Genomic DNA, 20,922 nt, shown 5'->3' on the forward strand with positions numbered 1-20,922 from the left:
TGTACAGGAAATATTACAATTGAATGCAACAGAATGTTGCACCAATCAGGTATAATGTACACTGGAATGAAGAAGTGACAGTAATTTACAAAGTTAAAAAATCACAGCACAAACGCACTCACTTCCAGCGGCGAATTTCCCATTAGGCACTTGCGGCACGTGTCTAGGGGCAGCACTTGTTTGGGGGTGGCACTTGGATGCTTTTATTGATAATAATTCCACTGTACCGTACCATGGGGGTCATTCCGAGTTGTTCATTCGGTATTTTTTTCTCGCAACGGAGCAATTAGTCGCTAATGCGCATGCGCAATGTCCGCAGTGCGACTGCGCCAAGTAAATTTGCTATGCAGTTAGGTATTTTACATACGGCATTACAAGGTTTTTTCTTCGTTCTGGTGATCGTAATGTGATTGACAGGAAGTGGGTGTTTCTGGGCGGAAACAGGCCGTTTTATGGGTGTGTGCGAAAAAACGCTACAGTTTCTGGGAAAAACGCGGGAGTGGCTGGAGAAACGGAGGAGTGTCTGGCCGAACGCTGGGTGTGTTTGTGACGTCAAACCAGGAACGACAAGCACTGAACTGATCGCAGATGCCGAGTAAGTGTGGAGCTACTCAGAAACTGCTAAGAAGTGTCTATTCGCTATTTTGCTAATCTTTCGTTCGCAATTTTGATAAGCTAAGATTCACTCCCAGTAGGCGGCGGCTTAGCGTGTGCAAAGCTGCTAAAAGCAGCTTGCGAGCGAACAACTCGGAATGACCCCCCATGTGCCATCTGAATGGAGTGTAAATAGGTAGCACATGAACTTACTGCCCCTGTAAGCTGTTTTGTATATATGTATACATAGTTAAATGTTATAGTTATAGTGTCTTTTTTATTATTATATTAAATTGGCTTTCATCAAATGATGGCTTATAACCGATCAATAAAAATAATACCGACGGAATACCGGTGTGGGGTGAGCACAGCAGAGCCCCTTGCAGGCTTAGTGGCTCGCCACAAGTTCTATTCCCACTCTGTGGGTGTCATGGACACCCACGAGTGGGAATAGACCCTGTGTGTCGGCATTGTGTTGGTCGGCATTGTGATCGGTCGGTATTTCGGCATCGGCATGGTGACCAGCGGGATCCCGAGCGTCGGTCACATGACCGCATCCCATAAATTGTGGGTAAAATTAGAGACATTCAGCGGGATGTAATGGAGTCCGAGACTGACGGAGGTGCAGGACGCCTTGTAAGTGATTGTCCTTTTAAAAACACGCCTAAGAATGGCCGCCATCTCACACCTCCGGCGATCGCGATCTCCATTACATCCCACCAACTGAGTTGAACATGGGGATAAGTTCTAACTACAAATGGTTACGAAATAGAACCAAGAGATTTCCGTTGTAGAAATAAAATGTAGTCAGTTATAGGGGTAGGACATGTTTGACCGGTGGTCAGGAGACCGCCGGACACAATACTGACGGCGGGATTCTGACATTTAGATGCCCGGCGGGGGAGCAAGCGCAACAAAGCCCCTTGCTCTCGCCACGCTGTTCTATTCCCCACTCTATGGGTGTCGTGGATGGTATCCGGTCTCTAGGTCAACAAGACTTAGGTCGACAGTGTCTAAGTCGACCACTATTGGTCGACAGTAACTAGGTCGACAGGGTTTCTAGGTCGACAGGGTCTCTATGTCGACATGTTCTAGGTTGACAGGTCAAACGGTCGACATGAGTTTTTCTATTTTCTTTTTTTGAACTGTTTGATACTTTAAGAGCCACGTGGACTACGATTGGGAACGGTAACCTGTGCTGAGCGCAGCGGTAGCAGAGCGAGGCATCTTTCCAGAAGCATGGCGAGCAAAGCGAGCCATGTGAGGGGACGCAATGCACTAATTGGGGTTCCCGGTCACTGTACGGCGAAAACGACACCAAAAAAGATTTAAAAACTCATGTCGACCTTTTGACCTGTCGACCTAGACCATACCCTCCAACTGTACCTTTTTTTATGGTCTGTACCGATTTTTGGCTCTCCAAACTTTCATTCAAAGTATAGGAAAAGGGGCGTGTGACCACGCCCCCTTTAACCATGACCACGTCCTCTTTCCTAATTTGTACCATTTTTACGTGTAAAACGTTTGAGGGTATGCTAGACCATGTCGACCTAGAATCCCTGTCGACCTAGTTACTGTTGACCAATAGTGGTCAACCTAGACACTGTTGACCTAAGTGTAGTCGACCTTCAATACCACACCCGTTGTGGACACCCACAAGTGGGAGTCCCTGTTGGTTGGCATGGGTGCGGGATGTAGGTGTCGGTATTGTAACCGGCTGTCTCCTGACCGCCAGTCACATAACTATAACTACATCCCAGTAGAAGTGCGAATGGTTGTATCGCAGAGCTGCTACAAAAAATTTGTGTGCAGTTTCAGAGTACCTTCAGACCTACTCAGCGCTTGCGATCACTTCAGACTATTCAGTTCCGGATTTGACGTCACGAACATGCCCAGCATTCCCTCAGCCACACCTGCGTTTTACCTGGCACTCCTGCATTTTTCCGCACACTCCCTGAAAACGGTCAGTTGCCACCCAGAAAAGCCCTCTTCCTGTCAATCACTCTGCGTCCAGCAGTGCGACTGAAATGCATTGCTAGACCCTGTGCAAAACTACATCGTTTGTTATGCCCGTACGTCGCGCGTGCGCACTGCGCCGCTTACGCATGTGCAGAACTGCCATTTTTTAGCCTGATCGCTGCGCTGCGAACAAATGCAGCTAGCGTTCAACTCGGAATGACCCCCCAAGTACAATCTACCAGTTGTATTATTTCAACCCATTACTAAATCTCAGTAACTGTGATATCTACAACAAAAGCTATTGCTAAAAAACATAATTACCTCTGTGTTACCGACTGGGAGCTGAATATCAACAACTCACTGAAGGACTATTACATTATGCGACCGAGCTATTGCAATTTACTGACTGTTTCACCGAGAAAGTAGCATTCCGTTATTCATCAAATAAAGGGCTCACTATGACGGCAGCCAAATGCTTTCAACTGACACATCCACTATGAATAAGCATCTGGCTCCTAACTTCTAAGACAGAGTACAAGAAACAAATAAAAACTATCAGAGATTGTAAAGTCATAAAATACAATGTTGCAGCAATAACGTATAAAACACATTAAAATAAGTAACTGACACTCTTTTACTCACTTCGTCATTAAATGGCAATATTTCTTTTTAATGTAGAGAATAAAAGTTAAATTTTAAAGATATTATTGTATAACCAATTGCTCTCTTCTACTGGTTCCTTCAGTTTCCTTCCATAAATGTCCGCCAATGTGTATTCTTTTCAGTGTGGACTTTAATCTGATTTGTATACAGTAAATGCGAAACACATGGGGGCGTAACGAGAGAGAGACCTAAGTGACGTTCTATTTTTAAATGTCATCTCCATATGTTTACACATGAGAACTATTTTTGGATTCCATTGAAATAATTTCCAGTGGGCACAGTAGGTGCAACTCAAATCAAATACTGAGTTGATGAGACCTTTAAGCATCTAGATGGAGAGGAAAGGCATTACTGGAATTACTAGCCCCGGGGGCATAGGAGCAATTGGCTGGGGAATGGAGGCAGGAACATTTTCTCTTCTATCCAACCCTTGGACTGTCAGAGGTCTCCCTTCCCCCAATCTACTGCACTGCTGAACAAGTCAGAGAATTCAACACTGATCAACAGCAGCACAGAGTAAAAATGATTTGATTTATATAAGTGTATGGGACATGGGAAATAGTTGGATCGTCTTTCCTCCGCATGGGCATGACAGCTCAGAAATTCCCTCTGTAGTATTGCAGGGATTAAAATTGGGAAGTCAAGAACATTTCCAGAGATCCGTTTTAGCAGAGTAGGAGATAGGCAAGCAGCTCCATATCCAGAGCCATCTAGGACCTGCAGTGGTTCCAAAGATGCTACCCTAGATGAGGATCTGAGGAGAGATGTCGCTAACATCCCATTGGTACACATTTTTTGAGGGTGCCATGCACAAGTGATGCCCATACAACTTTTTTCTGGCTAAATACTGGCTGGACCTCGACCTGAATTAGTACAGGCCTCTGGGGTAATGAACGGGTCTTCTGTCCAGTGTCCACCAGACACTGGCTCAGGAAACCTCTGTCCCAGCACCTCTAACCTGTTATACTCAACCAGTATAAACCACATACTTGTTGCCAAAACCACAACTGTATAGTTATTTAGATTAAATATGGAAAAGTTGGTGGCAACCTTTGAACTATCAAAAGAATAACAGAGATTGACATAATCAAACGTAGATTTTCCAAAATGCACTATCACTTCAAATTACAGAAAACAGTAGAGGCTGAAATAGAATAATCTCAGATCATAGAAGTGCAGACAATTGACAAGACATGAAAAGATCAGCAAATACCTGTTAAGATCAATGTTTGGCAATACCAAGAATCACCATCGAATGGACAAAACAATCAAAACATACAAAGACTCTCTGGGATGGATATTCACAATATAACACAATGTCTAGCATGGAAGTTTTAGTAATAACACTGGTATGCAATATAGAAGAGACTGTAAACACAAAAGACAAAGGGGGTAATTCTGAGTTGATCGCAGCAGCAAGTTTGTTAGCAGTTGGGCAAAACCATGGTGGTCATTCCGAGTTGTTCGCTCGTTATTTTTTTTTTCGCAACGGAGCGATTAGTCGCTAATGCGCATGCGCAATGTCCGCAGTGCGACTGCGCCAAGTAAATTTGCTATGCAGTTAGGTATTTTACTCACGGCATTACGAGGTTTTTTCTTCGTTCTGGTGATCGTAATGTGATTGACAGGGAGTGGGTGTTTCTGGGCGGAAACAGGCCGTTTTATGGGAGCAGCTAAGATTCACTCCCAGTAGGCGGCGGCTTAGCGTGTGCAATGCTGCTAAAAGCAGCTTGCGAGCGAACAACTCGGAATGAGGGCCCTGGGAGTGAATCTTAGCTTCTCAAAATTGCGAACGAAAGATTCGCAATATTGCGAAAAGACTTCTCTGTGCAGTTTCTGAGTAGCTCGAGACTTACTCTGCCAGTGCGATCAGTTCAGTGCTTGTTGTTCCTGGTTTGACGTCACAAACACACCCAGCGTTCGCCCAGACACTCCTCCGTTTCTCCAGCCACTCCCGCGTTTTTCTCAGAAACGGTAGCGTTTTTTCAAACACTCCCATAAAACGGCCCGTCAATCACATTACGATCACCAGAACGAAGAAAAAACCTTGTAATGCCGTGAGTAAAATACCTAACTGCTTAGCAAATTTACTTGGCGCAGTCGCACTGCGGACATTGCGCATGCGCATTAGCGACTAATCGCTCCGTTGTGGGAAAAAAAATAACGAGCGAACAACTCGGAATGACCACCCATGTGCACTGCAGGTGGGGCAGATATAACATTTGCAGAGAGAGTTAGATTTGGGTGGGTTATTTTGTTTCTGTGCAGGGTAAATACTGACTGCTTTATTTTTACACTGCAATTTAGATTTCAGTTTGAACACACCCCACCCAAATCTAACTCTCTCTGCACATGTTATATCTGTCCCCCCTGCAGTGCACATGGTTTTGGCCAACTGCTAACAAATTTGATGCTGCGATCAACTCAGAATTAGGCCCAAAGGGTGTTATTCAGAGTTGTTAGCAATTGTGCAAAATAATTTTGCACTGCAGGTGGGGCAGATGTAACATGTGCAGAGAGAGTTAGATTTGGATGAGGTGTGGTCAAACTGAAATCTAAATTGCAGTGTAAAAATAAAGCAGCCAGCATTTACCCTGCACAGAAACAACATAACCCACCAAATCTAACTCTCTCTGCACATGTTATATCTGCTCCCCCCCTGCAGTGCACATGGTTTTGCCCAACTGCTAAAAAAAATCCTGCTGCGATCAACTTGGAATTACCCCCATGGTTTTGTCCAACTGCTAACTTTTTTTGTTTGCTAAGAACTCTGAATAACCCCCTAAATCACAGAAATAGCACCCATATCAAAAGAATTGTAGCAACAACTGATGCAAAATTTGCATCACTAACTCTCTAGACTACAAAAACCATGGACAACAGCAACAGCCACACACCACAGCCACACACCGTCACACACCACTGTCACACACTAATGTCACACACCACAGCCACACACCACTGTCACACACCACAGCCACACACCACTGTCACACACCGCAGCCACACATCACTGTCACACACCACAGCCACACACCACTGTCACACACCACTGTCACACACCGCAGCCACACACCACTGTCACACACCACTGTCACACACCACTGTCACACACCACAGCCACACACCACTATCACACACCACAACAACACACCACTGTCACACACCACTGCCACACACCACTGTCACACACCACTGTTGCACACCACTGTCGCACACCACTGTCACACACCACTGTCGCACACCACTGTCGCACACCACTGTCACACACCACAGCCACACACCACTGTCACACACCACTGTCGCACACCACTGTCACACACCACTGTCACACACCACAGCCACACACCACTGTCACTGTATGGTTCAATAAATCTACAGTAAGAAGATACTGTAGATAGTCATTAGGTCAACCCCAAATGGTCGACAGGGTCAAAATGTTGACACGGAAAAGGTAGACAGTAGAAAAGGACAACAGATACAAAAAGTCAACAGGGCAAAAAGGTCAGCATGTAAATGGTCGACACACAAAAAAGTCGACACATTTTCTGTCATTTTGTATGTTTCACCATATCGGAGCCAAATTAGTAGACACATGTACCTTCACAAGGTGCCTGGCTCCGCTACCACTGCTACCTGGACCATGTCGACATTCTGCATGTTCACCATTAGGGGTCGGCATATTAACTGTCTATATTTTTACTGTACATCTGTCAGCCGGATACTGTCACCCTCAATACTGCAGCATAAAGATAAACATTACAATATAATATAGCTCGCTCTATCGGTAGGTACCATTGGTGTTGGCGCACATACAATATATAGTATATTCGCAATGTATTTTCAATAGAATTGTCCCACAAATACTCTTGAATGCAACTTGGGCAAAATAAACACTTTGACGCTCTCTAAATGCAGCTTGAACTGACTCAAATGCACTTTTCCAAATCTGCCGGACACTCTGTAAAATAGGGGGATATTTACTAAGCAGTGGTAAGAGCAGAGAAGTGAGTCAGTGGAGAAGTTGCCCATGGCAACCAATCAGCATTGAAGTAACATCTATCATTTGCATACTATAAAATTATACAGAGCTGCTGATTGGCTGATGGGGCAACTTCACCACTGGCTCACTTCTCCGCTCTTATCACTGCTTAGTAAATGTCCCCCATAGCCCTCTATGGTTATAGGTTGCTAAACAGAGTTCTTTCAGCACAATAAAGTTGTTGAGTTGATTAGTTTAAAACAACAATAGTCAACCTTGGCTTAATAGGAGGTACCCTCAACAACATTCACCTAGGACCAGAGCCTCCCTCTTCCTCCAGGGACAAGCTTGAACTGTCCAGCTTGGAAAACCCTGTTCAGGTTCTCTCAGGTAATCTAACTCTGCCTTGCAGGTCAAGGGAATTTGGTGCCATCAACTACAGCCCACTTCCCAGCCACTACAGAAGTTATCTTCCCTGTAATCTAGCTCCCTAGCCTCCGCCGAAGCCATGTGCCCAGGCAGTCCTGTCCTCAGCTCCTCCATCAGCCTCCGCTTCACTTCCTCTGCACGCTGAACCCAGTGTGGCTTCAAACCATCTCCTTTTATACCCTCCTTGGCACAGTTTCCAAATAACACAGATTGCTCCTCCCCATTTCACCGGCGGTGGTGTCACCCTCGTCAGAGCAGCGCATCCTCTATCAGTAGTGCAGTGGTGAGCTAGGGGAAGGCCAAGCTGGACACTGCCAGTGTTGGGCCTTTTTTTTTTTACATATCTCCTGCGGTCTCCAGATGAAAGTATACCAGGAGGATCAGGGAGCTACATACAGATTTGTTTTAGGTTATATACCTGTATCATGAAGCGTAATTAAATGGTAAGAAAAACAATACAAAACAACCCCTCACGGGCGTTATTGGCCAGTAATGTCCTGTGCTGAGGCGCTTATTATATGATTGACTGTGTTGCACTCCTTGTGGGGAACTTATAGAAGGGCTCCTCATTCTGGGTCAGCAGGATTCACAGCCCCCGGACACTGTCCTTGGTAGTCCTCACTGCAGTCCATGTTTTGACCCAGAGGGTCCCAGGACAACAGTTGAGATGTCCGCTTTGCTCAGATACAGTGCACCAACTGCCTCGGACCAGAATAGTTATTATTTAGTGGGTAAGTAAGAGCGTGCATTCTTCCCATATGCGGTTAGCTTCATGTGCACGAATCACACCGGGCCCCTTGTGCCTCTGGGACACTTGCCTACTTTCTGGTCTTGCTCACGGGGGAAATCCAATGTACAAGTGCAGGTGGCATGATGTGATTCGCATCACCTCGGTCCTGCCCCACGGTTGTGTGTTGCTTGTCTTCACAGCAAATCATGTTATCATGGCTACCCATGTTGTCAGAATCCGGGAAGTTGGGCTACATGTCTGGGAGTCCAGGAGAACTCTCACATAATATAGGCAAGCATAGTCCAGGACCTGTAGTAGCCATATGGGCTATAGTGTCAATTCTGGCTATTCGTATGTGCTGGTTTGATTTATATGATACATCCCATTTGTAATCCAAAAACCAGGTTGTTATTATTGTCTCTTAGATCTATGGTAAGTGTCCTCCCAGTGAGTTTCTCCACCTCTGGTGCCCTGGTAGCGCCAGTACTTTGCTACAGTAAAGGTGTTGTAAGGATAGAGCAACAGCAGACACCATATTGGACATACAGTATAGTGCACTGGGTTAAATTTCAACTTTTCGCTGTTACACAAGTATGTTATACTGTATGCACAGAAACAGGACCTCACCAGCCCATCGTATATCAACTCCAATATACTTTCCTCCACCAGGACACCAATCCACGAATCCGCTTCTCTCACCCGTCAGTTATACAACCCCTTGTCCATAAAACGCACATTGAGCTCTAGCAGATGTTGTGTATATTTATGAGGTTCAGATTTACATTTCAATTCATTGGACAATTCAGTGTTTGAAACATTTGGGAAGAACGCCCAATAGTTTAAGCCAATCAGATTACCCGGAGTCAAACAAAACATTCAATTGTAACTTGTAATTCATTTTTCTCAGACGGAAAGCCTGGAGGAGCGTGTTTTCTCTACCGGCTCTGCAGTGAAACATGAGCTACTGTTCTCTGGAAGCATGACGGGAATGTGTAAGATTTTCCTCAGTTTTACATTTTGTTTTGTGTTTACAGAAGTGGGCTCATGCCCCGTTTCCTGGCTCGCGCATTCCAATTTCTGGCCCTGCAGTGCGCTCGTGTTTCAGCCGAAACGTCTGCCCCGGTCCCCCCACAGAATAGAAAATTGAAAAAGGTAAATGGAAAAATATTCTAGTCACGTATTCGGATTTCCAAAATGAGTAGATTTGTTTTCCCCTCTTTGTGGTGGTCCTAAAAAGCTGCCTTCTCTCTTTCGGAGAGGTTACTTATTCCTTGTTTTACCTAAGTCATGAACAAGTGATGAAGAAGAATTTATAGTAAAGGGTAATGGGGAGTCAATGGAGAGTTATAATAAAATAACAGAGATTCAAACGCGAAAGTGCGCTTATTTTTACACTGATTGGATACACGGGGGCTGTTGTATAAATAAGTTTTATCATGCGCAAGTTTTAAGAACCGCAAGTTTTAAAACTCGTTGCATATGATACAAGCTGCTCCAACCAATCTGCTCCCGACTGTCATTTTTGAAACACATGATAGGAGCTGATTGGCTGGTGCACAATATCATATGCAACTCGTTGCGGATGATAAAACGCATTGATAAATCAGCCCTTTAATTCCACCTTTTCATGTTTGTCTGCAAGGACACTTCCTCAAGATACTGCAGGTTGGCACACATGCCAGAGAGGCAGCAGCAGCAATAATAAATATTGCCTACTAACGCTTAAGTCCATCTGTTACAACTGTAATATGTCATATTAGAGCTTCATTTTTGATTTAAATGGATAAAACCAAAGTCATCGCTATCTTCACAGTCTTAGGGGGGGGGTTATGTAAATTTGTAACATAGGCATGTTAATCTGTCTCCGCAGTGACGTACGCCATCCCAATGAGTAGTGACTCCAATTACTCCTACCCCATTTCTGGTAGCTACAGTTGTGTCCTCATACACATAGCCTCAACACCAAATGTGGCACAAGACGCCTGGGGAAAGTGAGCCACGCCGAACACTGTAGCGTCTTTTTGCCCGAATGCGCATCTTAGTCGCAATCTGAACACAACCCCTTCTGGAGTCTGTGCTGTTTATTTTGACATGTGACACTTGTATAGTATATCTGTGTGCGAGTCTGAATCTGTATACGAAGCACAACAGAACTTGGAATAACCACTGCATCATAGCACTTATATATAGATTCAGACTCTGTCACAGACGGATATACAAGGGTTGCATATCAAATGAATCAGTGCGGTCTTGCGAAGCGGTTTTGACACATCACTTTGCGATTAAGAGGCATATTCGACTGAAAAAGACGCACAAATGATGCTCGGGCCAAACTGAGTCACACGGGACAAGCCGCGCTGAGACGGGATGTTTGTCGCGACTGCGGAAATAGTGTATGAGGACACATCTGTAGCATAAATGCTGAAAAGTCATTGGGGGTCATTCCGAGTTGTTCGCTCGGTATTTTTTTTTCGCATCGCAGCGATTTTCCGCTTAGTGCGCATGCGCAATGTCCGCAGTGCGACTGCGCCAAGTAAATTTGCTATGCATTTAGGAATTTTGCTCACAGCTTTTTCATCGTTCTGGTGATCGTAATGTGATTGACAGGAAGTGGGTGTTACTGGGCGGAAACTGGCCGTTGTATGGGTGTGTGCGGAAAAACGCTGGCGTTTCTGGGAAAAACGCGGGAGTGGCTGGAGAAACGGAGGAGTGTCTGGGCGAACGCTGGGTGTGTTTGTGACGTCAAACCAGGAAAGACAAGCACTGAACTGATCGCAGATGCCGAGTAAGTCTGGAGCTACTGAGAAACTGCTAAGAGAGGTGTAATCGCAATATTGCGAATACGTCGTTCGCAATTTTAAGAAGCTAAGATTCACTCCCAGTAGGCGGCGGCTTAGCGTGAGTAAATCTGCTAAAAGCAGCTTGCGAGCGAACAACTCGGAATGAGGGCCATTGTCAGAAGAAAAGGGGCAACTCATAATGCAAATATCACCCTAGAAAATTGTTTCCTAGCACCAAACACCTATCGATGTATATAATATGATAGCAACAATTTTATTAATAGAGTAAAAATATCCATACGCGCAACATGACAGACAGCAATGAGTATGCAATATTAAACACATAAAGGAGAGAAGTTGAAGAACCCTCAATTGTTTTGAGTAACTTGTTACTCAAGGCTTCTCCTGTTTGTAGATACACAGTTGCTGTTTCACATACAGGGTCCTTAGTAAATGTAATTGCCTTTAAAATGATGTGTATACAGACAGAGGTGGCTTATGTTATGTATATGTATATTTGTACTGTAATAAATTAAGTCCCTTTCTACCCTTGTAGAGATGAGTCCACACACACCTATCCTCAAATCGCTACAAATTCGTGCCCCAGGTTTTTCAACTAAGGACACTGACGCTGGCACTGCATACTAACCTGCAACACTAACACTAACCTGCAACACTAACACTAACCTGCAACACTAACCTGGGTAAAAAGAGACTCCTAGCTCCCTCAGCAGGATCTAGGAGAGCATGGCCGAACAGAGATCACTTGTGCCAAGGCAGTCTTTTATTATATAGACAGAATGATGCCCAGGCAGCAACAACATGCCCACCTACCTGAGCATGAGGAGTGCCTCTGGACCATGCCAACCAAGGTGCCCCCCAGACCAGGAGAAATGCTGGCCCTCAGAGAAGTCATTTTCTGCATCCATTTGTGTAATGCCGTCCACATGGAGAACACTGGGAACTCCCCTCTGAGAAATATGTTTTATTTTAAAGCATTGCGTGTTTAAATAATATCTGTAGTAAAGTTAATATTTTCCAAAGGACTGTGTCTGTGTTTTAGTTGTATAACCCCAGAATTACCCTTTGTGGGAACGTTTGTGACTCCCAGTAGCAGTCTTCTGGCATTGCATGCAGTATTAGTGGGTGTAGGGAAACCCGCGGTGTATTAATACTCAGCATGGAGTGGTTGTGGTGATAAGCTACAACTACCATCTGATATTACACGCACGCATCCAGCATCAGCACAAACCACTGTGTAGCCCCCTGTGAAATCATCACCAGGCTGTCTACAGCATGCTTATAGCGGAGTCATTCACAGTGCTAACAACTGCAGAGAAGTTATCACACAATGAAATCTACCTCTGGAACTCTCCCCCTCTCCCTAGCAGACCCTCCACCTCTCGTCAAAACTTCAAACGGACTCTCAAGAACCACTTCTCATCCTATCCCAATGCTCCTTGCTCCTTCCTCACTGTCTACACCATCTGTGTCACCCCTGTCTGTCTGTCGCTTCCTTTAGAATGTAAGTTCTTACGAGCAGGACCCTCTCTCCTCATGTGCTTCTCCTTCCCCTACTTTTACTATCATCTGTTCGGGTTCAGTATGATATACCAACAGCCGGCCGTCAGTATACTGACAACGGCATCCCAGCCGCCAGTATGCCAGCAGCATGGCGTCCGCAAACAGTGTACTTGCGGGCTCGCTGCAATCACCACGCTAGGGGCTCAATGGCTTGCTGCACTCGCATCAGGTACTAGTCCCACTCTATGGGTGTCATGGACACCCACTAGTGGGAATAGCCCCTGTTAGCTGGGATTCCGGCTGGCGGCATTGTCAGCAGTTGGGATCCCGGCTTCGGTATCCTGACCACCGGGATCCAGACTGGCGGCAACCTAACTGCATCCCATCTATTCCATACTCCGTACAATCGTCACCTAACCCTTGGTTGCTGCCTTCCTGCTGCTTATTTGAGTGTTATGATCGCTGACACAGCAATGTTTATAAACCATGTCCTTGTCATGCATTGTCTTATACGGCTGGGTACACACCGCCACAGCTTGACGGCAGACTAGCCGTTGCACTGTCAGAGCGGCCAATCCAAGCAAGCATATACCAATCGGTTACTCAATGTGTCGATCTTGCATCACAGCCGGGGCGGGCATTGAAATTTGCCCACCTAGCTGTGATGTCAGCCCTGCACCAAGTGAACAGGAGGTTCCCCAATTAGCAGAACAGAAGGGCATAATGTGACCAGCCATTCTCTGTCCTCCTATTGGCAGGTGAATAAATATGTTTTATGTCCTTTTAATTAAGTCCCTTTAATCTTGTCTTGTGGAAGAGAGATTTGTTGCAGCTATGGTAGAGCTTGTACAAATGACTCCAACCATCCAACTCCCTTTACTTATGATAAATTCTCCCGCTATTGCAGCAAGCGCCACACTCTACCGGCTGGATTTACCGTCGCGTCCCCTGGATAGGAAGTTCCCAAGACTTGTTAATGAAATGAAATTAATTAATTACACCCGAAGTACTGAAGTGGTTAATTGCACACACAGACTGCTCTGGCATTCACCATCTGAAACCCACTCCACTTGTCGGTTTATATAGATTAATTATATCCACATGCTATTTGTATACACAAAGCCAACACTTAAGAAAACATTGATTAATAAGCATGAAATGCCTGACTCACAGACCAAGCTCACAGAAGAATTTGAAACTCATAGGTTTTGAATGCACGAAATCTAACTATAGGATACAAACAGGATCTTTTTCATGTGGCACTGAAAACTGCTTCACCCTGAGCATAGTAGGGTTGTCCCTGGGCAGGTTCAGCCACCATGCAACTGGTAGCAATCAAGCAAGACAGTGTATGAGCAGGAAATCTAAATTTAGGTTTTACTACCTATAATGGAGGATTTATGGAATGGTTTAATTGGCAGTCTTGGGACTTAAACCTTTGCCGGGGAATAAAAACATCATTCTGGACATGTTATATGAACCTTTCCTTTAGTGGTCTGAAAAAAATGCAAACTAGGAATGAACTTTAACGATGTAATATCCCCTTTCTGAAAACTTGCGCTCGGTCCTCAAAGCTTTTCGAAATGTGCAATTGTTTTTTCACCCCCGTCTCCTTCCAGAGCTCTTGAGACAGTGTCATTATTCCATAATCTCAATAGTTTTATCATTTCATATTTCAGACCCATGGTGCATGAGAAAAATTGTGCAATACAGAATTCATTTACATTTCCACAGTGTATTTAAATTATAATTTCACCCCTCCAAAAAAAAAGTGGAATGCCATAAGAAAACACAAGTAGCAAAAGATCAGACAACTGGTTTGGTGCAACCTGGCTGGACCCCGTAAGCGTTTTAAGAATATATTGTCACGCGGTCACTTGTTTTGGGCGCCAGCGCAGAAGTTAGCAAAGAGTGCGCTCTTCAGATGCGATCAGGGGACTTTGAGGATGATTCAGATCTGATCGCTGCTGTGCGTTGCGGGCAGTCAGCGATAGACTGCGCATGCGTATACACTACAATGCGCATGCGCGTCGGCAAACAACGACAGGCATCGCCGGTCAGTTCCAGGCTGGTGCGAAAATTTCAATCGCACAGCCATTCGCATGCTGATTGACAGGAAGAGATTGTTTTCTGGGAGTGTCAGGGAAAATGCAGGCGTGCTTAAGCGTTTTCAGCGATGGTGTATGATGTCAACTGCGGACCCAATCAGCCCGTTCTGATCGCACTGTAGGAGTAAGTCCTGGGCTGCGCACACACTGCACAAGGTGGAAAAACCATTCAATGGTGAGTGAGATGCGAACGGATTTGCAGCTGTCCGCTGACTGAGGGATTTTTAGCAGCTCGGCGTACACATGCGATCGCACACTTGCACGGTGAATATACACTCCCCTTGGGCGGCGACTATCTGAACGCAGCACAGCAATTTTAGCAGCCCAGCGATCAGAGTGATAATACTCGTTGCATATGTGAAATGGTGCTCCAGCCAATCACCTATTAACTGTCATGGGTTCAGCTACTGTCATGTGTTTGTAAAATACCAGTTAGGAGCTGGTTGGCTGGTGCACCATTTATCATATGCGAGTTTTATCATTCACAACTAGTTTTATCACTCATTGATAAATGGGCCTGTCAATCTCTTTACCGCTCCCAAATTGTCATGATTCTGGGTGAAGAGTGATCTGCGCAGGGTCCCATGTGCCCGTGGTATGTGCACATGTGACTGCACCCATTAAAAACACGACACTGCAGGACCCCTGAAATCTTTTGTCTGTCCACAGCTGCCCAACTCACTCCTGCACTATACTGTTGGTAGACAGCACACTGCCTGACTGAAAAAAAGACTAGTGAGGAGACATATCAAAGCTTGGAGAGGGATAAAGTACCAACCAATCATCTTCTGTCATGTTACAGGCTGTGCCTTATGACTGAAAAGCAAAATTTAGGGATCTTTCATGCACCAAGCTCGGGCTTTTCACAGGGGGGGTTATAAAACATATTGTTTTTTTGCTACTAAGAGGGTGTTTTGGATTTTAAGACCACACTGGAGGGGGAGGTGGGGACTGTTGGTCTATTGACTATGGAGGGTGGGAAGTTATTTTATAAATGGGACCCATGGACATGGGAGGGGATAGTGGGGGTACAAAATACCTCCTAGATTTAAAAAAAATATATATATGTTTTAATATATTATTACAAATACTTTTTAAACTTTAATATGTAATAAAAAAAAAACATTTCTGAGCAGTTTTGTTAGGAAACAAATCATCAGTTACATGGTTAAAAACATTATTACTTTGAAAACTCTTGTGAACATCCAATTAGGGGTATATTCAATTGAAGTCGGATCCATTCCAACATTCATTTGTCGGAATGGATCCGATCTGGGCTATTCAATGCTATCTCAATTCGACATTTAAAAAAAGTTGAATTGAGATGCGGGAGGGGAGACGGGGGAAAGCCGCAGGCAGACGGGGGAGAGCAGTGCTACAGCCCGCTGCTGTAGCGCTGCTCTCCCCCGTCTGCCCGCTGCTCCTCTCCACCGTCTCCCCCCCCCCCGTCTCTTCCTCTCCCCGTCCCCGCATCACAGCCGCCGCTCACGGCAGCGTCCACCCGGCTCCAGCAAGCAAGGTCTCCCTTGCTGGAGTCGAGTGGACGCTGCTGTGAGCGGCGGCTGTGACATCCTCCGGCGCTGCTCTTCCCGTCTCCGGCGCTGCTCTCCCCATCTCACTTCGACTTTTTTTAAAGTCGAATTGAGATGGTCGAAAAGGGGGCCAAAACCTGTCGGTTTTGGCCCCGTTTTCGACACAAGCATGTGGATCGGCAGCTAGTCCGCCGATCCACGTGCTTTTCGACAAGTCGAATTCCTTGACTTGTCAAAAAATTTGGGGTTAGATTGAATAGGTCGGAACACCTTCCGACCTAAAAAAGTCAAAAACTGCCGTCTTTTCCACAGACAGCAGCTTTTGACTTCAATTGAATATACCCCTATATCTAGAATTATCTTGGTTAAAGCACTAAAATCCCAAAAAGCTAGTTATCAACGTTTTCTTCTTCCTCCTACTGGCTTCTCATGGAACTTATGACGGTGTCCCGTATATATTCTACCCGGATGTATGCCTCCTATGGGGTAAATCTACGCTCTAATACTTTAGATTTCCAGCATAGGAAAACTACATAATAAATGTATAGAGGAGTTAACTAAACCCTCCAGCTCTCCACATGGAAAAGGATTATTCTACCTTAGTAAAAAAATGGCAGCGAAACAGCCTGTATCTTCCTATCATCTCAGTAAAAAAAAAAAAAATAAGTTTCAGAACTTTTCAGTCAAACGAGGAAAAGTGTTAGATCTTAGAGAGATTTATAATCTTAGGAGATGAATGGAAGACAGACTTCAACACGTCCAATGGGCATTATGAATACCAGATGATGCCATTTGGTCTCTGTAACGCTCCGGTTATATTCCAAGACTTTGTCAATGATATATTCAGAGATTATTAAAGCAGATCTGTAATTTTTTTGGATGCCGTTTGCATTTTTAAAACTTTTTTTTATTTTATACCAAGCACAGACAACATGTTTGTTTGGCCCCACTGAAAATGAGAGAAAATTCTTTATATGCCAAACCACAAAAATGTTTTGTCGAGATTGACCAAATTCCTTTTCCTGGTTATATTAGAGAGAGTAGTTTATTATTAATCTTTCCAAGGAATGGGCTAGCTCTGAATCACTTAAAGAGTAACTTGTTATGTACATTCTGGCAATTACAGTAATTGAAAAAATATTTACTTCCATAGTAGCTCGCTATCGAGGACATTCTCACGAGTGGTCCTCTAAAGGAAGTCGGATCTTCCAAACATTGAGTGAGCCTCCATCCAGACGCTCCATTGTAGTGATGGATTCTTTAGTGGTAGGAATGAGGAGGAGTCAGTGCTGGTGGAGTGTTGGGCGGGATTAATACATACCTGCACCTATTTCTTCTCAAAGCTCTCCCTCACCAAATCTAATTATGACATAGGGGGCTCAGAACTATTCAGTATAAAACAGATTTTTTATAAACGAAGGCACTTTCCAGCAACGGATCAAAACAACATAGACTTAATTGAAAAAAAAGCATAAAGACTGAATCATTCTTATGTAGCTGTTTCCTATTAGTCTCTTATTATTCTTTGACAAGATGCAAATAATTTAAAGCTGATGCCTTGTGTCATAGCTCTTCACAAGAAGACTATGATTCGCCTGAGCCTAGCCAGGTAATTTCCAGAAAACAAGCAAAACATTTGAAGCCCACATCTACAAAAACTTGCGGCTAATCAGGATCAGGCTCCACCAAATGTTCCTCACATTTATCTGTTCTCATTAATGTGCTGTGGGCTTTAGCAGTTATGTCCATAGCCCACAGTTCAAAACTGTCAGGACACCCAGGTATTAAAAATATTATTCAACTTCTTAGCTGATCAGTTTTGTGTCCTACTGTTGAAACGGATGTTAAAGACTTTTGTTAATTCTTTGGTCTTTAAGTCTTTTAGGAGGTCATCTCGGGTCAACTGCTTCCTTTGGCCATTCCAAGACAAGAACTCATCTTAGTTGTAGGCATTTGAACCCCGGGCAGTATGGAAATTACCATTTGTTTCTGTTTATAGAAGGCATCCAAAGCCTTTCTCATTCTCTTCTACAACAGATGCGTGCATAGCAAACTCTATGACAGTTCATATGAATGAAAAGCAGGAAAGAGGTACAAAATATTTTTAGAAATTCAGTATGCTCTCAGGGAAAGATAATAATTCTCAAACCAAAGGCTCCTTGATATGAAATTAATCATTCTGCTAAAAAGCATCCCAAATAATGATTAATCAAGCCTCAGAACAATTGCAACTTCCATCGCCATTGAACTCCAGAAACCCAAGTAGTTTGCAACTATGAGACTGTCACTCCATGAACCAGGATCGAGCAGGGTGGGATATGCTGGCACGATAGATAAGATATTGTGTATCTGATAAAAAGAGAGTCATAGTAGATATATACTTTGAATTCTAATGTATGGGTAGTCTTTGAGTGTGCCAAGACAGTTCTTCAAATCAAGCAACAAAAGGTCGCAGAGGGACCTGTATGCAGCCCTCACTTCTAACAGGATAAGTAAGGTGTTATTGAACTTTTATAAACAACTGTCTTGGCGCAACCAAAGACTTCCAATCCATTAGAATTATTTCTGGTACTAAGCTGGCAAAGGACTGTTCTTGGGGTAACAAACAATATGATGCAATGTTCTGACCACCGGAAGACTAAACCACCCTTGCTGCACCCCTATTCCCGGGAGCTGGGGCACATACCCTGAATCCGATACAATCTCTGAAATTCCGGGATGTAGAGCATCCCTACCCTAACCCTCACCCTAGTACCCTAATTTAAACATCACCCTAAACATTAATCGTAATACTCTAACAACCCTGACCCTAATCCCAAATGTCTCCCTAATCATAATGCCTACACCTAATACCTTCCCCCAAACTACTAAATCAATCCCTAGTACCCTAGCCAGGGCCAGATTAACAATGAGGCGGATGGAGCTGCAGCTCCAGGCCTCCACATAAAAATAGGCCCATCATCATGGCAGCATGATGATCACTAGCCACCAGCTGGCCACATGGTCTGCCATAAAGCATAAATATTAAGATTGCATAGTTCTATTTTTCTCACAAAATTATGCAATTTATATTTTTACATATTTAGGGAGAGAGTGAAGATAATAGTGTAGGGGGTGTACATGCCCATATTGCTCTGGCCACACCCACACAGCACTGATCACACCTCCCCCATTTCTCACAATAGGCCCTTGAATACTTTTAGCTCCAGGCCCATGTGGCCCTTAACCCGGACCTGACCCTAGACCAGTCCTCTAAAATAACCCTAGCCCATAATCCAAACACCTAAACTAACCCTAATGCCCTAACCCTAAAGGGCAGACTGGATGGGCCATCTGGTTCTTATCTGCGGTCAAATTAAATTTTTCTATTGTTCTGTGTATATATATATATATATATATATATATATAAAATACTGTGCCAAAGTTTTAGTCAGGTGTGGAAAGAATGCTGCAAAGTAAGAATACTTTCAAACATAGAAGTGTTAATAGTTTATGTTTATCAATTAACAAAATGCAAAGTGAATGAACAAAAGAGTGATGATATGTCCCCCACAGAGCTTTGATCTCAACATCATCGAGTCTGCCTGGGATTACATGAAGAGACAGAAGGATTTGAGCAAGCCTATATCCACAGAGGATCTGTGGTTAATTCTCCAAGATGTTTGGAACAACCTCCCTGCTGAGTTCCTTCAAAAACTGTGTGCAAGTGTACCTAGAAGAATTGATACTGTTTTGAAGGCAAAGGGTGGCCACACCAAATATTGGGGCAGATGTATTAACCTGGAGAAGGCATAAGGAAGTGATAAACCAGTGATATGTGCAAGGTCATAAAGGCACCAGCCAATCAGCTCCAATATGAAAATTAACAGTTAGGATCTGATTGGCTGGTGCCTTTATCACCTTGCACATATCACTGGTTTATCACTTCCTTATGCCTTCTCCAGGTTAATACATCTGCCCCAGTGATTTGATTTCGATTTCTCTTCTTTTCATTCACTTTGCATTTTGTTAATTGATAAAAAATAAACTATTCTTAAAACAGCAGTACAACATTCCAAGTTCTAGTAATCACAAACAGTGCATATTCCTAATGGCTCCTAACATAACCCCAGACCCCCCAAGCTATCATCTGGCCACTTGCTGGCATCAGGAGCAATGACCAAGAGAACAAAACATATTTTTTAAATACAGCAGACAAGGTGAAGTGATTAGCCCAGCTGTGGTTTACCACAGACTCAGCTAAAACCCGGACTGGATTCCATCAGACCTATTGCTGCTGCTCTAATCCTGCTAAATCCTGCTGTTCCACATTGACCTAATGTGGATTCATGCTGTCCCTGCCACAATATATAATGATTTAGACCATAGGTTCTCAAACTCGGTCCTCAGGACCCCACACAGTGCATGTTTTGCAGGTCTCCTCATAGAATCACAAGTGACATAATTAGCTCCACCTGTGGACCTTATAAAATGTGTCAGTGAGTAATTAATACACCTGTGCACCTGCTGGGTTACCTGCAAAACATGCACTGTGTGGGGTCCTGAGGACCGAGTTTGAGAACCACTGATTTAGACAAACACTCTGCCTAATGATTTTAAGAAATCACTGCAAGAATGGAAG

The 20,922-nt window shown here is 44.1% G+C and overlaps 1 protein-coding gene and 1 long non-coding RNA gene across 2 annotated transcripts in view; one reads left to right on the forward strand and one right to left on the reverse strand.

The window, feature by feature from the left end:
* The window catches only part of LOC134987805 (uncharacterized), a 33,203-nt gene extending 21,023 nt beyond the window's left edge, over positions 1-12,180 (forward strand). The window contains exons 2-3 of the long non-coding RNA XR_010193378.1: positions 9,392-9,509; positions 11,694-12,180. This is a non-coding gene — a long non-coding RNA (uncharacterized LOC134987805). The remainder of the gene's footprint in view (positions 1-9,391; positions 9,510-11,693) is intronic.
* ERG (ETS transcription factor ERG) overlaps positions 1-20,922 on the reverse strand; it is a 388,215-nt gene that overhangs the window by 352,642 nt on the left and 14,651 nt on the right. The gene's annotated exons all lie outside the window — the stretch shown is intronic.

This window comes from Pseudophryne corroboree, chromosome 2 (assembly GCF_028390025.1).
Source record: "Pseudophryne corroboree isolate aPseCor3 chromosome 2, aPseCor3.hap2, whole genome shotgun sequence".
Taxonomy (NCBI): Eukaryota; Metazoa; Chordata; class Amphibia; order Anura; family Myobatrachidae; genus Pseudophryne; species Pseudophryne corroboree.